Here is a 16774-nt window from a genome sequence, read left to right as displayed (position 1 = left end):
AACAAAAACCTAACACAGCCAAAAATAAATAAATAAATAAAACTTAAAAAAAAAAAATAGTGTTGCTTTGTGACCTGGAACTGAGGAGATTTGTGGGGTTTGTACTAGCTCGTCAGCTTTGTTTATTGATTACAGTGAGACTGATGATTTGAATTTGGGCTCAATGAGATTCCTGGAGGGCTTCGCTGTTGAAGCTGGCAGGAATATGCTACCTGACCAGCACTTGCTAGTATGTGTCAGGCTTCCTGGTTTTGAGCACTTTGTACATAACTTCTCTCTGTTGCCTGATGATGGTTTCCTTTTGCTGTAATGCTCTATATACATGAAGCATACATCTAGCATTTATTATAGAACTTTCTTCATGCCAAATTGATAGGGGTAGAATAGGATAATCAAATAGTTAGTTTAGATCCCACTAGGGGATTGTAGATAGATTGGAAATTTTAGGGGGCTTTGGGAGACCGCAGTAAGTTAATGATCACTCAAGAAAGTAATGGAAAAATCCTGAAACAATATGGGCTTGCTTGACTCATAAAGCAGAGTGAGTCCCTTAGCATCAAAGCCAGACTGGCTTGCCTAACAACAAAACCAAGCTAATTTGCTTAGTAACAAAACCATGCAATGGAGGCATGAGGCATGCTTCAAGACAATAAAATAATAGTGGAAAATAAGGCCTACAACCTTCCCAGTGATGTCAACAAGTTAATGACCCCTAGGACATGCTCTCTGCACACACAAAAAAACAATTAATGGAAAGGTGACATTTCAAAATGAAAGACTCATTGTACTGAGACCTGAAATAATTTTTCCATAGTGCCATGACAGTCCCAGATGCACCATATAGGATCAAAAACTCCCCTTCCCAAGACACAGGAGGAGTTAATGATGGAAGACTAGAAGAATGAGGAAGAAGGTGGTCTTCTCTCCCTCCTCTCTTTTCCTTTGATTATAAAAATATAACCCGCTAAGTACTCGGGGCAGCGCTACACTCACCTGCCTACTTATAAGCTTCACAAGCGTCCTATTCTAATAAATCGCATTGCCTCTTGCTGAATTTTTTCTGCACTGAGACATAAAAAACCAGATCTCCTTGGAGCCCCTGAAATGCCACCTAGCAGTTTCAAAATTCCTACTGACTTGGACCCCTTTATTGTTGCTTTTCTAGACCTGTGGATCCATCTAATCTTGCAAGCTTAACTTTTCATAGATGAACTTTACTAGAGCACATCCTATGAAGAACAAAACCATATTTCTCATAAAACTAGTAAGAATAGAAAAAACAAAACTAAGCAAAAAACTTTGCTCCACTACTGTGCAGCCCATAACTTCTTAAAGGTGCCAGAATTAATCACCTTTGCTATGCTAAGACATCTATATTAATATTGGAAGCCAGAACCTATAGACTTCTGATTGGAGAGCTATGTTAATTTGGAATTTTGGATCATATAACCTTAAAAATGGAAGAGTCAACTGTATTGATTCCTAAAATAGCTCTTATAGCGAATTCAACAGGATATATTCAGTCTAAGAGTTTGTACCTTTGAATTGCCACTACAAGAAAAGAGGGACTTCACAAAACTTTATCAAAAAGCTCTAATAATTGTTTGGCCTATTAATGAATAGGGAACATATTTAGTGCTGTAAAATTGGTTCAAATCTGCTAAATTTAACTTTACTCTATACCTGATTTATATTTAATTTAAATAGGTCTGTGCCACCTTGTATGCATCATCATCCATGTAAATAAGCTTTAAAACTGTTTTCATATCCTTAAAATATAGTAAATTTAAATTGATCACAATAAATATATATGAGAATAAGAATATCTAAAAATAATTTGGAGAGTAAATTAATATAAATTTATTCAGAACAAAGGAGAGATGTTTAAATTATTGCTAACATTCTTTTTTTCTTTTTTTTTTTGGTACACGGGCTTCTCACTGTTGTGGACTCGCCCGTTACGGAGCACAGGCTCCGGACGCGCAGGCTCAGCGGCCATAGCTCACTGACCCAGCCGCTCCGTGGCATGTGGGATCTTCCCGGACCGGGGCACGAACCTGTGTCCCCTGCATCGGCAGGCGGGCTCTCAACCACTGCGCCACAGGGAAGCCCTGCTAACATTCTTAAACAGAATAAAATAAGAAATATGTTTTGAGTATTGAGCAATTAGTTGCAAAACATGCTTAATATCCACCTATAAATGGTTTATTTCCTTTGCAATCATTTTCTATTAGTTAAACCTTTTAGTAGTTTGATTAAAAAAACAAAGCAATCGATCAAATTCTTTTTAAAATTGCGTAATTTAAAATGCATTTCTTTGATCAAATTTAGAGATGCGTATCAAGTGTAAAAGGCTCTTATTGAGGTTTTCAAAGGGAATTGATTCAGGGAATGAGGATTACAAAACTGTTAACTTTATTTCATGTCATTCTTAAGAACTAAGTTATCTTTTGTAAATTTCCGTATTTTCCTACATTCCTCAGGCTATTCCAGTTTCCAAATTTTTAGTAAAATGAGACTTTTAAGGACAAATATCTTTACAGTCTTGTTAACTCTTCTTAAACACTCCCTACAAAGCATATAGATTATGGCTTCCTTATTGAAAGTTCTAGTGTTGCATACCCGAAGCATATGAAGCACTTTTTAAAGAAATAGAAGAAGAAATGGAAATAGAAAACAAGTGAGTATACGTTAAACTAAGATTATGAGAGAATTTTTGAAATTATAGATGACAATACAGAAAATTCTATTTTAAAAAAGTAGAATACTGCTATATTTGAATGTCAAATTTATTTCTCCTAAAACTTCCATGTATATTAATACCTATTGCAAAACCCAAATAGTCTGAATTACATAGTGCACAAACAAGACCAAGAATCTTCTAAAAGAGAAGGCATTTTTTTTTTGCCTTTGCAGGTCACAAACTGAACACTGTGGATTGGACTTCCATTTGATTCCTCTAAGAAAGAGGCCCAGACTAGCTCTTTCCTGATAACACTTGCAGGCTAAAGGGAGATCTACTCACCCTCACAGACAAGCAGAATTCTGAATGGCAATAAATGCATTCCCCTTCTTCCTATATACCTTGCTAAAGTGTTTGGATGAGGAATAACTGCATTTACTCCTTCTTCCCTTCCCTCCTCCTCCATCTTCTCCTCCTCTTCTATTTTTCTTCCTCCTCCTCCTTCTACTTCTTATTGTTATTGGATATAATTAACCATAACTCAATATTATACTTATTGGTTATTACTGTATTAAATCAGTTCTGACCAATAGATCACTATTGATTCACAAACTAAAGAACTTGTCATCATGTTACCTGCTATAAATACTGGAGCTACCAAATTATCATTAAAGAATTCAACTTAGCTGTTGAAAGAAATTTGGAGGTTATATGCAAACAATGGGCACTTATCCATCACTATCTACATGACAAGGAGTAGAGCCTTTCATCTATTTCAGTGTATATGCTCTAGGCTCTGTAATAATTTTCTGTGATTTCTCTTTAAGAGCCTTCCTTAAGATTCTTTATAACTTGATTACACCTGGATGAACACCTTGATGTGAGATAAGAAGTACTGAACAAGAACAGAAGAAATTTGAGGACATTGTTGGTTGGCTCTAAGTTCTGTCTGGCATACTGCAGTTTTTATAAATTTATTAAATTTTAAAGATTTTAAGTCATATTTCAAAAATTCCACTCCTACATTAAAAATGAAACAAAACAAAATAAACAACCCCCCCCATATTTCAAGTAGAACTGCATACACATAATAGGTATACACAAGGTCAAGGGTGGTGGAAGACCAAATCTGAAGATCCAAGATAACATTGAGAAGAGAAAAATAATTATAAATGCTTTGGTTTTCATTTAGCCATACATGTTCTAATTGCCTAAATTCAATTTTTTCCTCAAATCTGGTTTTGTAATTTAGTATAAATAAATGTAGTATAAATAAAATGAACTATACAGCTATAATTAGATGGAAACTGGTGTTCTCTACACCACAAGTTTCTATCAATGATCTTGGTCTTGCTACTTAATTTTCTTGTATGAAAGATCCCTCATAATTTAAATAAAAGTTTCAGTATCATTTATAGCAGTAGTCTGAGCATTCACTAAAATCAGAAGTATATTAAATCAGTGATTATGAATATAAACTATTTTAAGTAAAATAATTAATATAAATAATGTTCCAATAAAGACAACCTTTCAAATTTACAATTCATAAAATTCAAATTTTATACAAAGAACTGTGTTTATCATCTATATTAATATGAAGCTGAGAGGCAGTTATTGCAAATAACCCGGCATACTCAGAATATCTTTCCTTGATTTTGAAAAAGGCTATAATTGAATTGCTCTTGAAATATAATTGTGATACAAGGCATTTTTCTATATGCATAAGAAGTTGACTCAGTCAAATCATTTATACTTAGCTATATAGTCATGAGTAACTTGCAGCTGACTGTGGATTTTACATTACAATCAGTAAGGACACATTTTCAAAGCCCTCAAGAGGAAATACTCATGATACATCACATTTTCAACTGCGATGTCTCCAAATACATAGTTAAGTGAACATTAAGCTTTCATCATGTTTCCAAATCCATATTTAAGAAAAAAATAAAGCTTTCATCACATAAGTATTGCATGTTGTACCTTTTAACGTGTCTAACAACAAAGAGGATAAGATATTACTGAAAAAGGGAAGATTGAGGAGTATTAAAAGAAACAAAGTTCATATTAATATGATTTAAACATTATAACCCATAGAGACAAGAATAAGTCCTATTTAAAATACATATGTATATATCTTTATTATATCTGTATAGATTCTTGATCTCCTAAAGGTAGCATTCAATAATATATTTCAAGTACTGTTTGGGAAAAATATGCAGTGGTTTTTCTTTTGAAAAAACAGTACTTAAATAAATGTGGTATAATATTTTCCTCTTCATCATAGTTTCTTAGGCTGATTATGATCTAAAGAAATGTTCTAAGTGGGGATTGTGTAGAAGACATAGAGGGGGTTGGAAAGAAAGAGATTTGAAATTCTTATAGAGGTGGAGTAAAGATTTTCTGAAACAGAAGACAGATAAAGAATGACGGGGGCTTCCCCGGTGGCGCAGTGGTTGAGATTCTGCCTGCCGATGCAGGGGACACGGGTTCGTGCCCCGGTCCGGGAGGATCCCACATGCCGCGGAGCAGCTGGGCCTGTGAGCCATGGCCGCTGAGCCTGCACGTCCCCAAGATATTTTATTAAGTGGTTTTGTGTTTACTTAACTTCAAAATATTATAGGAATTTCCAGAACTATAGACAATTTTAATGGAAATCCACTAAAGTCAAAAATAATTTACTAAAGTAATTACTAAAATATATTGAGTAATTGTTAAAAGTAAAGTTGACTTAAAGGAAACTTCTAGGTATATTAAAAACATTATTTTAGTCATCATATTGTTGTAGGTCCTATTGGTTTTATTATTCTGAGACTGTAGTATATTTCTTACACAGGGTAAAACAAATGAGTATGTTGGAGTCACTGAGAACAAGGATTTTTAACATCGATAGGAGGAAATACAGAGGTAAGATCAATGAGATTAAGTAAGAATAATTCTGATATTGAATTGGAAGCATCAATATAGTTATCTTAAAACAAAATGTGTACTCTAGTTCTGTCTTTTAAAAAATACTAAAAATAATGACCAACCCAATAACCAATGAGCATTCCTAGTATCAAGATTGTGCTCACTAACTAACATTTCTCACTAAAAGGATACAGAACTCCTTGGAGAAATAGCTAATTCCAGATCTGCAACAGGATGTGGACAAACTGAGCTATTCATGTCAAATGGAATCATAAGGAGGTTATAAATTATTACTGACTCTGTAAAAGGACTCCAGGCTTCCCTGGTGACTCAGTGGTTAAGAATCTGCCTGCCAATGCAGATGACTTGGGTTCGAGCCTTGGTCTGGGAAGATCCCACATGCTGCAGAACAACTAAGCCCGTGCACCACAACTACTGAGCCTGTGCTCTAGAGCCCGCGAGCCACAACTACTGAAGTCTGCATGCCACAACTACTGAAGCCCGCGCACCTAGAGCCTGTGCTCTGCAACCAGAGAAGCCACCGCAATGAGAAGGCTGCACACGGCAACGAAGAGTAGCCCCCGCTCGCCGCAACTAAAAGAAAGCCTACGCGTAGCAATGAAGACCCAACGCAGCCAAAAATAAATAAATAAATAAAATTTTAAAAAGTTCCTTTCCAAATGAAGTTAATAATATTTACGTCAATGCTGCTTCTAGAACACCAAGTTAAAAACAAGATCAAAGCCAACTGTTCACAACAGGTAAAAATCCCCTTGCTGATATCTTTAATAAAAATTAGTATAAATAATTCATAGAATTTGTATCTATGCTATTAATTAGGAGTTGGCAAAATTTTTCTGTGAAGGACAAAGCAGTGAATATTTTAGGCTTTGTTGATATGTGGTCTCTGTCATGACAACTGAACTTTGCTCTTGTAATGCAAAGTAGTCATAGAGAGTACATAAATGAATGTTACAATAAGACTTTATTTACATAAACAGGTCGTGGGCCAGATTTGTCCCTTAAATTCATTCACTTTTTACCAGTTCTATCACCAACAACTTTTTTACAATTTCTAACCCTCTCCCTTCTAGATCACTGCAATAGACACCTAATTTCACTGCAATGTTTTCCTCGTGTAATTATAAAATCTCAACCGAAATATATTACATTGTTTTATTTTTGAATGTCCCTGTATTCGACAATTTTTGGTTAACTAATGTCATATATATTCTATGAGGTAGAAACAGAATGAAAGGAGAGAATTAAAACTGTTGTGGTAGGAAATGAAAAGAATGAAAAAATATCAATGCTTAGCTTTTATGACCAATGAAAAAAATGTTTTGGGGGATTTTTAAAATTCCCTAGTAGTATAATAGTGTAAAGTTGGAAGGACAGTCTAAATTTATTATCCTCTTATTAACAAATTATGGGCCTGGACTAGTATCCTTGGATATCTGTTTTACTATAAGCAAGAAATAAAGAGAACTCAGGATATCACAGGGGTATTTGGGGGCAATCCTATCCTCAGAAGAAGGAGAAGGGCAAAGGATCCAACAGCAACGCTCTTATTTCTGGACTTCTATGTAAGGAAATTCAATGTGTACATATTTGTGGTTCTGGTGGATGAATATGATGATATTTCTGGGGATTCAGTAGAAACTTCCACAAGGGTAAGAGGAAACATGAGAGCACTGGAACTAGTGACCCAGCTCCCTGGATGAAATCCACGTAAGGCTCCATTTGGCCTTTTGCCATATTCTACAACCATACATATGGGTGGAGGCAGTGGCTACAGAGGAGAATCAGAGGTGACATAATGACCTCCTATGGGTTACACAATTCTGTAGAGGATATAGATGCACTCTCATTTCCTAGGTAGCAATGGTGGGAGGGACGGTTGTTGAGGGATGGAACATGGAGGTGCTAAGAATATCCAAGAATCTAAAGAATGCTGGAATTTGAATAAGGAGCCACCAATGTTCAGCACAGTCTAGCCAGAATTGGATGAGTGGTTTATAGCATAATAAAACCATTTACAACACAGTAGATACTAGGTCAGAAAACTATGGGAAAAACCATTTTGTCAGAGACCAGTGGCAACTCAAGGGTAGTGTGAATGCTTACACCTGGAAACCCTTTGTAGCGAAGCAAAAGAAGGGGAAAGAGAACCAAAGATTGAGCACTTAATTGAAAGAATCTGTTTTAACTGTTTTAAACTGTTTCATGTTTCTAAAATTCAAAGAAGTGGTAGTACTGTGTAACTTAAACTATTATCATTTTACTGAATTTTTTTCTCTTTTTTTTTTCTAGTAATGCTTTGCTTTTAAGCAGGCAATCTTTTCAAATTACAAAGCTACACGTCACCTCTCCATTGAAAATACTTATGGTATTCCCATTGCTCTTATGATAAATACCAACATTCTTCATATGGCCTGCATGGTTCCACAAAATTCAATCCCTACTTTTATGTCCAATCTCATATTTCACTGCCATGTATCTTCACTTCAGCCACACTGGCGTGCTCTCCTATCAAGCATTCCATATCTATGCCTGGCATAAGATCTTTGCTCATGATGTACCTTCACACTGAAATGCTCTTCCTTCTTTGCCTGGTTACTCTTTCATCAAATCTTAATCAGCTTAATTTCTCTGATACTCAAATTTCATTCATTCTGGTGCCATGATCTTAGCATTTGACATGACCATGTACCATTGTATAACACTTTCATGATTTGTTTTGCTGTACCTGCTGAATACCTGTATTATTTTGTACTTAAAATCTCTTCTTTAAATTTCAAAAGAGACTGTTCAATTATTATACAAAAGAAAATTCACTTTCCATAAATAGATATTTTCAAAATACTTTAAAAAAATTACTTGGACATAAAACATTATAGGAAAGTCCATGGAAAGGGCTGAGAAGAAAGTAGTATCAACAAGCCTTTCTTAGATTTAGAGACAAAAGCCAAGTAAGTCACCCTAGTCTCCTGGCCCACAAAATTTATTCAAAATACTATATCCCCCTTATGATCTATCCTTTATCCAATGCTGTGCTAATTGGCTTTGCTTAGCTCATATAAAATTTATCACATGCAAATTGTATTAATGTTATCCATTTTCCTTATTTTATTATACTCTATGAATCCAGTGTTACACTTCATCTACCTTTATATTTCATATAGTGATGAAGTAATGCAGATAATAGACACTCGATAGATATTTAATTAAGTTAAAAAAATTAAAATTACTTTTAGTTTCAGGTCTTTTGAAAGGAAAAAGAGAGTTTGCTTAGGATCATAAGAAAACACTCACATGGTAACAGCATCTGTCTCTCATCCTAAATAACCCCCATGTACTACGTGCAGAAAATAGTTAAGCATTTGATAAATATACCCTTAAATGAATTAATGGCAATTCATTCCTCATTTAAATAGAAAATTTATGTAGTGATTGTTAAAGTGACCAAAACAATTTCATGATAATCGTAAGTCATGTCATTCACACCAAGTGCATATTAAAAGGAGAAATGATATTTTGTGGAAGTAATTATAACCGTGACAAAACTGATTCTACTGGTCATTCAAAGTTCAATTTTCTAGGTTTCTTAATTCTAATACCATTATTACTCCAGTGAAAAATTAACTTCTATTTCACACAGAATATGCATAATTTTATTGATCAGGCAAATTTCTTATTTATAATAAAATAAATACATAGCTAGAATACCATTTGGGGAAATTTCACAGTAGATTACTTTGTGAAGAATTAATGGTCTCTCTGTAAAGTCTGATAAATATCAATACCTTGCTCTTAACAGAAAAACCAAAGTATTTTAGTAATATACAGTGCACTCCACTCACTTTTCTCTCAGTTTTAGCAATAAAAAATGTAAAATAAAATCCACCTTTGATGAAACCACAATATATCAAATGTTGATTCTTAAAATCCACAAACATAATGTGGGTTTTAAGTCATTATAATTAAGCAAAGATCCTCAGAAATAGAGTTTATTAAATATAAACAGCATAGTCTTTCAGGTACCATTTATGTTTTTCTTTTGCATCATATCAAGTTATATTATTATATAATATAAATATATATTATATATTAATATGAGCATGTTTAATAAATGCAATGAATTTTTAGAACCTAAGGCTAAAGACCAAAAAGATTTAAAAAATATATTCATGCTTAGTAATAGGAGAAGAAGTAAAATCAAAAAATAAACACCCATTCTTTCATTTTGTTTGGAAAAAAGCTGATTCTGAAACACTGACTGATTTGATCCAGTTATAACTCCAGAAAGGATCATCCATGTAAACTGTGATTCCTTTTAAAGAGGCGTAATTTGAAATCAATTAGTTATTTAAATGATTAAAAAGTAAAATCACCTTAACAATGTAGATTTTCCCTGTAAATTTTAGAATTAAAAAAACTCTTAAACTTCCAGAAAAGTTGTCCATGTAACCAATACAAAGCCTTCGTTATTCCCCCTAAACCATTTGAGACTAAACTGAAGAGGTGAAGCCCTTACAGGCCCTGAATATTTTACTGCAAACAAGGACACTCTCATAAGTAACCATATTACAACCATCAGTAGCATGATACATTACTATTAACTAAAAATCATCCTATTCAGGTTTCACCAAATGTCACAATGTTTTTTATAGCAAAAACTCTAGTTCAGACTCACAAATTCATTTTGCTTTAATTGTCATGTCTCTTCAATCTCTTTTGGTCTCTTGATTCCTCAGTCTTTCCTTGACTCCTTTGACCTTGACACATTTGGAGATTACAAGGCATTTCCTTTGTAGAAGATCCCTCTGTTGGTGTTTGCCTGATTGTTGTCATATTAGTCAAGGTTGTTTATCATGGCAGGAATCTTACAAAAGTAATGCTGTGTTCTCATTGCATCTTATCAGTTGGCACATGATTTAAATTTTTCCTACTATTAATGGTTTGTTTCGATGAGAGCAAGCACTCTTTTAATTTAATTTAATTAATTTTTTTATACAGCAGGTTCTTATTAGTCACCAATTTTATACACATCAGTGAATACATGTCAATCCCAGTCGCCCAATTCATCACACCACCATCCCCACCCCCCCACGGCTTTCCCCCCTTGGTGTCCATACGTTTGTTCTCTACATCTGTGTCTCAACTTCTGCCCTGCAAACCGGTTCATCTGTACCATTTTTCTAGGTTCCACATACATGCATTAATATACGATATATGTTTTTCTCTTTCTGACTTACTTCACTCTGTATGACAATCTCCAGATCCATCCACGTCTCAACAAATGACCCGATTTCGTTCCTTTTTTAGGCTGAGTAATATTCCATTGTATATATGTACCACATCTTCTTTATCCATTCGTCCATCGATGGGCATTTAGGTTGCTTCCATGACCTGGCTATTGTAAACAGTGCTGCAATGAACATTGGGGTGCATGTGTCTTTCTGAATTATGGTTTTCTCTGGGAATATGCCCAGTAGTGGGATTGCTGGATCATATGGTAATTCTATTTTTAGCTTAAGGAAGCTCCATACTGTTCTCCATAGTGGCTGTATCAACTTACATTCCCACCAACAGTGCAAGAGGGTTCCGTTTTCTCCACACCCTCTCCAGCATATGTTGTTTGTAGATTTTCTGATGATGCCCATTCTAACTGGTGTGAGGTGATATCTCATTGTAGTTTTGATTTGCATTTCTCTAATAATTAGTGATGTTGAGCAGCTTCTCATGTGCTTCTTGGCCATCTGTATGTCTTCTTTGGAGAAATGTCTATTTAGTTCTTCTGCCCATTTTTGGATTGGGTTGCTTGTTTCTTTAACATTGTGCTGCATGAGCTGTTTATATGTTTTGGAGATTAATCCTTTGTCCGTTGATTCATTTGCAAATATTTTCTCCCATTCTGAGGGTTGTCTTTTGGTCTTGCTTATGGTTTCCTTTGCTGTGCAAAAGCTTTGAAGTTTCATTATGTCTCACTTGTTTATTTTTGTTTTTATTTCTATTACTCTAGGAGGTGGATCAAAAAAGATCTTGCTGTGATTTATGTCAGAGAGTGTTCTTCCTATGTTTTCCTCTAAGAGTTTTATAGTGTCCAGTCTTAAATTCAGGTCTCAAATCGATTTTGAGTTTATTTTGTGTATGGTGTTAGGTAGTGTTCTAATTTCATTCCTTTACATGTAGCTGTCCAGTTTTCCCAGCACCACTTACTGAAGAGACTGTCTTTTCTCCATTGTATATCCTTGCCTCCTTTGTCAGAGATTAGTTGACCATAGGTGCGTGGGTTTATCTCCGGGCTTTCTATCTTGTTCCATTGATCTATGTTTCTCTTTTTGTGCCAGTACCATATTGTCTTGATTACTGTAGCTTTGTAGTATAGTCTGAAGTCAGGGGGTCTGATTCCTCCCACTCCATTTTTTTCCCTCAAGACTGCTTTGGCTATCTGGGGTCTTTTGTGTCTCCATACAAATTTTAAGATTTTTTTGTTCTAGTTCCATAAAAAAAGCCATTGGTAATTTGATAGGGCTTGCATTGAATCTGTAGATTGCTTTGGGTAGTATAGTCATTTTCACAATGTTGATTCTTCCAATCCAAGAACATGGTATCTCTCCATCTGTTGGTATCATCTTTAATTTCTTTCATCAGTGTTTTATAGTTTTCTGCATATAGGTCTTTTGTCTCCTTAGGTAGGTTTACTCCTAGGTATTTTATTCTTTTTGTTGCAATGGTAAACGGGAGTGTTTCCTTAATTTCTCTTTCAGATTTTTCATCATTAGTGTATAGGAATGCAAGAGGTTTCTGTGCATTAATTTTGTATCCTGCAACTTTACCAAATTCATTTATAGCTCTAGTAGTTTTCTGGTGGCATTTTTAGGATTCTCTATGTATAGTATCATGTCATCTGCAAACAGTGACAGTTTTACTTCTTCCTTTCTGATTTGGATTCCTTTTATTTCTTTTTCTTCTCTGATTGCCATGGCTAGGACTTCCAAAACTATGTTGGATAATAGTGGTGACAGTGGACATCCTTGTCTTGTTCCTGATCTTAGAGGAAATGCTTTCAGTTTTTCACCATTGAGAATGATGTTTGCTGTGGGTTTGTCATATATGGCCTTTATTATATTGAGGTAGGTTCCCTCTATGCCCACTTTCTGGAGAGTTTTTATCATAAATGGGTTTTGAATTTTGTCAAAAGCTTGTTCTGCATCTATTGAGATGATTATATGGTTTTTATTCTTCAACTTGTTAACATGGTGTATCACATTGATTGATTTGTGTATATTGAAGAATCCTTGCATCCCTGGGATAAATCCCATTTGATCATGGTGTATGATCCTTTTAATGTGTTGTTGGATTCTGTTTGCTAGTATTTTGTTGAGGATTTTTGCATCCATAATCATCAGTAATATTGGTCTGTAATTTTCTTTTTTTGTAGTATCTTTATCTGGTTTTGGTGTCAGGGTGATGGTGGCCTCATAGAATGAGTTTGGGAGTCTTCCTTCTTCCGCAATTTTTTGGAAGAGTTTGAGAAGGTTGGATGTTAGCTCTTCTCTAAATGTTTGATAGAATTCACCTGTGAAGCCATCTGGTCCTGGACTTTTGTTTGTTGGAAGATTTTTTTTTTTTGCTGGCTGCTTGGAGTTTATTTTCTACTTGGTGCAAGGCACAGGTTAGAGGGTGCTGGAAGTCTCTCATGTGGCTTGGATAGTAAAGAGTGGAGCTCTCTAAACTTCCTTTTTGGTGTTTTGCTGTTTTGATGTTAAAAACCCAACTGCTTCTGTTGGCTGCAGCCTGCTCACTCTCAGGGAGAGGAAGGAGGGGGCGCTCTGATCAGCCTAGCACCTTGGGAGGAAGCCCGGCAGCTGGTAGTGGCCACTCAGGATGGGGGCCTGTAGTTGGTTTGGCCAGGCTGGCCGCCAGGCTGCTGCTTCCCCATGGCTTCCCGAGCCAGGTCACAGGTGATCATGCCAGTGGAGGCCTGGGCTGGTTCTGAGTGCTCTGGGGACTCCAACACTGTGGCCATGAATGGGAGAGTGGACTTCCCGAAAAAGAAGCTAGCCCACCAGTGTCCCGGGTCAGCTCTGGGGAGACCGGGGTGGTGGGGGATGCCTTCCCCAGGGTACTCGGCACTTCCACAGGAGCTGTTACTGGAAGTGGAGTCCAGGCGGTGCTGGTAGTAGTTGTGGGTGGCCATGCACGAGCCGCTGGAGGGGATGGCTGCCATGCTTTTGCTTGTGGGCTGGTAGAAACCTCGGCGGTGACCCCTCATGGGCCTCGGTGCTCGATCACAGACGGCGGAGACTGGGGTGCTAGGCCACTGAGCCCATCTGCGCAGAAGACTGTGGCCGACGGCTCCACAACCCAGATGCGCGGGGGCCTGTTGGAAGATTTTTTTTTTGGAAGATTTTTAATCACAGTTTCAATTTCATTACTTGTGATTGGTCTGTTCATATTTTCTATTTCTACCTGGTTCAGTCTTGGAAGGTTATACTTTCTAAGAATTTGTCCATTTCTTCTAGGTTGTCCATTTTATTGGCATAGAGTTGCTTGTAGTAGTCTCTTAGGATGCTTTGTATTTCTGCGGTGTCTGTTGTAACTTCTTTTTCATTTCTAATTGTATTGATTTGAGATTCCCTCTTTTTCTTGATGAGTCTGGCTAATGGTTTATCAATTTTGTTTAACTTCTCATAAAACCAGCTTTTAGTTTTATTGATCTTTGCTATTGTTTTCTTTGTTTCTATTTCATTTATTTCTGCTCTGATCTTTATGATTTCTTTCCTTCTGCTAACTTTGGGTTATTTGTTCTTTCTCTAGTTCCTTTACGTGTAAGGTTAGATTGTTTATTTGAGTTTTTTCTTGAGGTAGGCTTGTATAGCTATAAACTTCCCTCTTAGAACTGCTTTTGCTGCATCCAATAGGTTTTGGGTCGTCGTGTTTTCATTGTCACTTGTCTCTAGGTATTTTTTGATTTCCTCTTTGACTTCTTCAGTGATCTCTTGGTTATTTAGTAATGTATTGTTTAGCCTCCATGTGTTTGTTTTTTTTACTTTTTTTTCCCTGTAATTCATTTCTAATATCATAGCATTGTGGTCAGAAAAGATGCTTGGTATGATTTCAATTTTCTTAAATTTACTGAGGCTTGATTTGTGACTGAAGATGTGATCTATCCTGGAGAATGTTCCATGTGCACTTGAGAAGAAAGTGTAATCTGCTGTTTTTGGATGGAATGTCCTATAAATATCAACTAAATCTATCTGGTCTATTGTGTCAATTAAAGCTTTTGTTTCCTTATTTATTTTCATTTTGGATGATCTGTCCATTGGTGTAAGTGAGGTGTTAAAATCCCCCACTATTATTGTGTTACTGTTGATTTCCTCTTTTATAGCTGTTAGCAGCTGCCTTATGTATTGAGGTGCTCCTATGTTGGGTGCATATATATTTATAATTGTTATATCTTCTTCTTGGATTGATCCCTTGATCATTATGTAGTGTCCTTCCTTGTCTCTTGTAACATTCTTTATTTTAAAGTCTATTTTATCTGATATGAGTATTGCTATTCCAGCTTTCTTTTGATTTCCATTGGCATGGAATATCTTCATCCATCCCCTCACTTTCAGTCTGTATTTGTCCCTAGGTCTGAAGTGGGTCTCTTGTAGACAGCATATAGGGTCTTGTTTTTGTATCCATTCTTGTGAGGGTCTTGTTTTTGTATCCATTCAGCAAGCCTGTGTATTTGGTTGGAGCATTTAATCCATTCACGTTTAAGGTAATTATCTATATGTATGTTCCTATGACAATTTTCTTAACTGTTTTGGGTTTGCTTTTGTAGGTCCTTTTCTTCTCTTGTGTTTCCCACTTAGAGAAGTTCCTTTAGCATTTGATGTAGAGCTGGTTTGGTGGTGCTGAATTCCCTTAGCTTTTGCTTTTCTGTAAAGCTGTTCATTTCTCCATCGAATCTGAATGAGATCCTTGCTGGGTAGAGTAATCTTGGTTGTAGGTTCTTCCCTTTCATCACTTTAAGTATATCATTCCACTCCCTTCTGGCTTGTAGAGTTTCTGCTGAGAAATCAGCTGTTAACCTTATGGGAGTTCACTTGTATGTTATTTGTCATTTTTCCCTTGCTGCTTTCAATAATTTTTCTTTGTCTTTAATTTTTGCCAATTTGATTACTATGTGTCTCAGCATGTTTCTCCTTGGGTTTATCCTGTATGGGACTCGCTGTGCTTCCTGGACTTGGGTGGCTATTTCCTTTCCCATGTTAGGGAAGTTTTCAACTCTAATCTCTTCAAATATTTTCTCTGGTCCTTTCTCTCTCTCTTCTCCTTCTGGGACCTCTATAATGCGAATGTTGTTGTGTTTAATGTTGTCCCAGGGGTCTCTTAGGCTGTCTTCATTTCTTTTCATTCTTTTTTTTTTATTCTGTTCCACAGCAGTGAATTCCACCATTCTGTCTTCCAGGTCACGTATCTGTTCTTCTGCCTCAGTTATTCTGCTATTGATTCCTTCTAGTACAGTTTTCATTTCAGTTATTGTATTGTTCATATCTGCTTGTTTGTTCTTTAATTCTTCTAGGTCTTTGTTAAACATTTTTTGCCTCTTCTCAATCTTTGCCTCCATTGTTTTTCCGTGGTCCTGGATCATCTTCACTATCATTATTCTGAGTTCTTTTTCTGGAAGGTTGCCTATCTCTACTTCATTGAGTTGTTTTTCTGGGGTTTTATCTTGTTCCTTCATCTGGTACATAGCCCTCTGCCTTTCATCTTGTCTATCTTTCTGTGAATGTGGTTTTTGTTCGCAGGCTGCAGGATTGTAGTTCTTCTTGCTTCTGCTGTCTGCCCTCTAGTGAATGATGAGAGCAGGCACTCTTGACTAATTCCCAAATTTATAGGGAAAATTTTCAACATTTCATCATTGTGTATGGTATTTGCTCTAGGATATTTGGACCTACATAATTTGATATCTTTAAAAGATTATGAAATTTTCATTTAATTTATAGCATGCTAAGCATTTTTATCATGAAAGAATATTAGATTTTTCAAATACTTATTTTCCATGTATTAAGATCATTGTATAGTTTTTCTCTTTCATTCTGTTGATATGGTGATTAATATTGATGAAGTTTTCAAATGCTTAACTATATTTATATTACTGCAGTGATCCCAAAGGGTTGT

General features: G+C 35.9%; 1 pseudogene; it reads right to left on the bottom strand.

The window, feature by feature from the left end:
- Nucleotides 1-13395: 13395 nt before the first annotated feature.
- On the bottom strand, nucleotides 13396-16276 carry LOC111172060 (pancreatic progenitor cell differentiation and proliferation factor pseudogene; annotated as a pseudogene).
- Nucleotides 16277-16774: the final 498 nt, after the last annotated feature.

The sequence above is a fragment of the Delphinapterus leucas genome, chromosome 8, assembly GCF_059928025.1.
Source record: "Delphinapterus leucas isolate spDelLeu-1000000601 "Yukka" chromosome 8, BTC_Dleu_Yukka2, whole genome shotgun sequence".
Lineage (NCBI taxonomy): Eukaryota > Metazoa > Chordata > Mammalia > Artiodactyla > Monodontidae > Delphinapterus > Delphinapterus leucas.
Note: the sequence above shows the minus strand (reverse complement) of the source record. Positions and strands in the feature narration are given on the sequence as shown.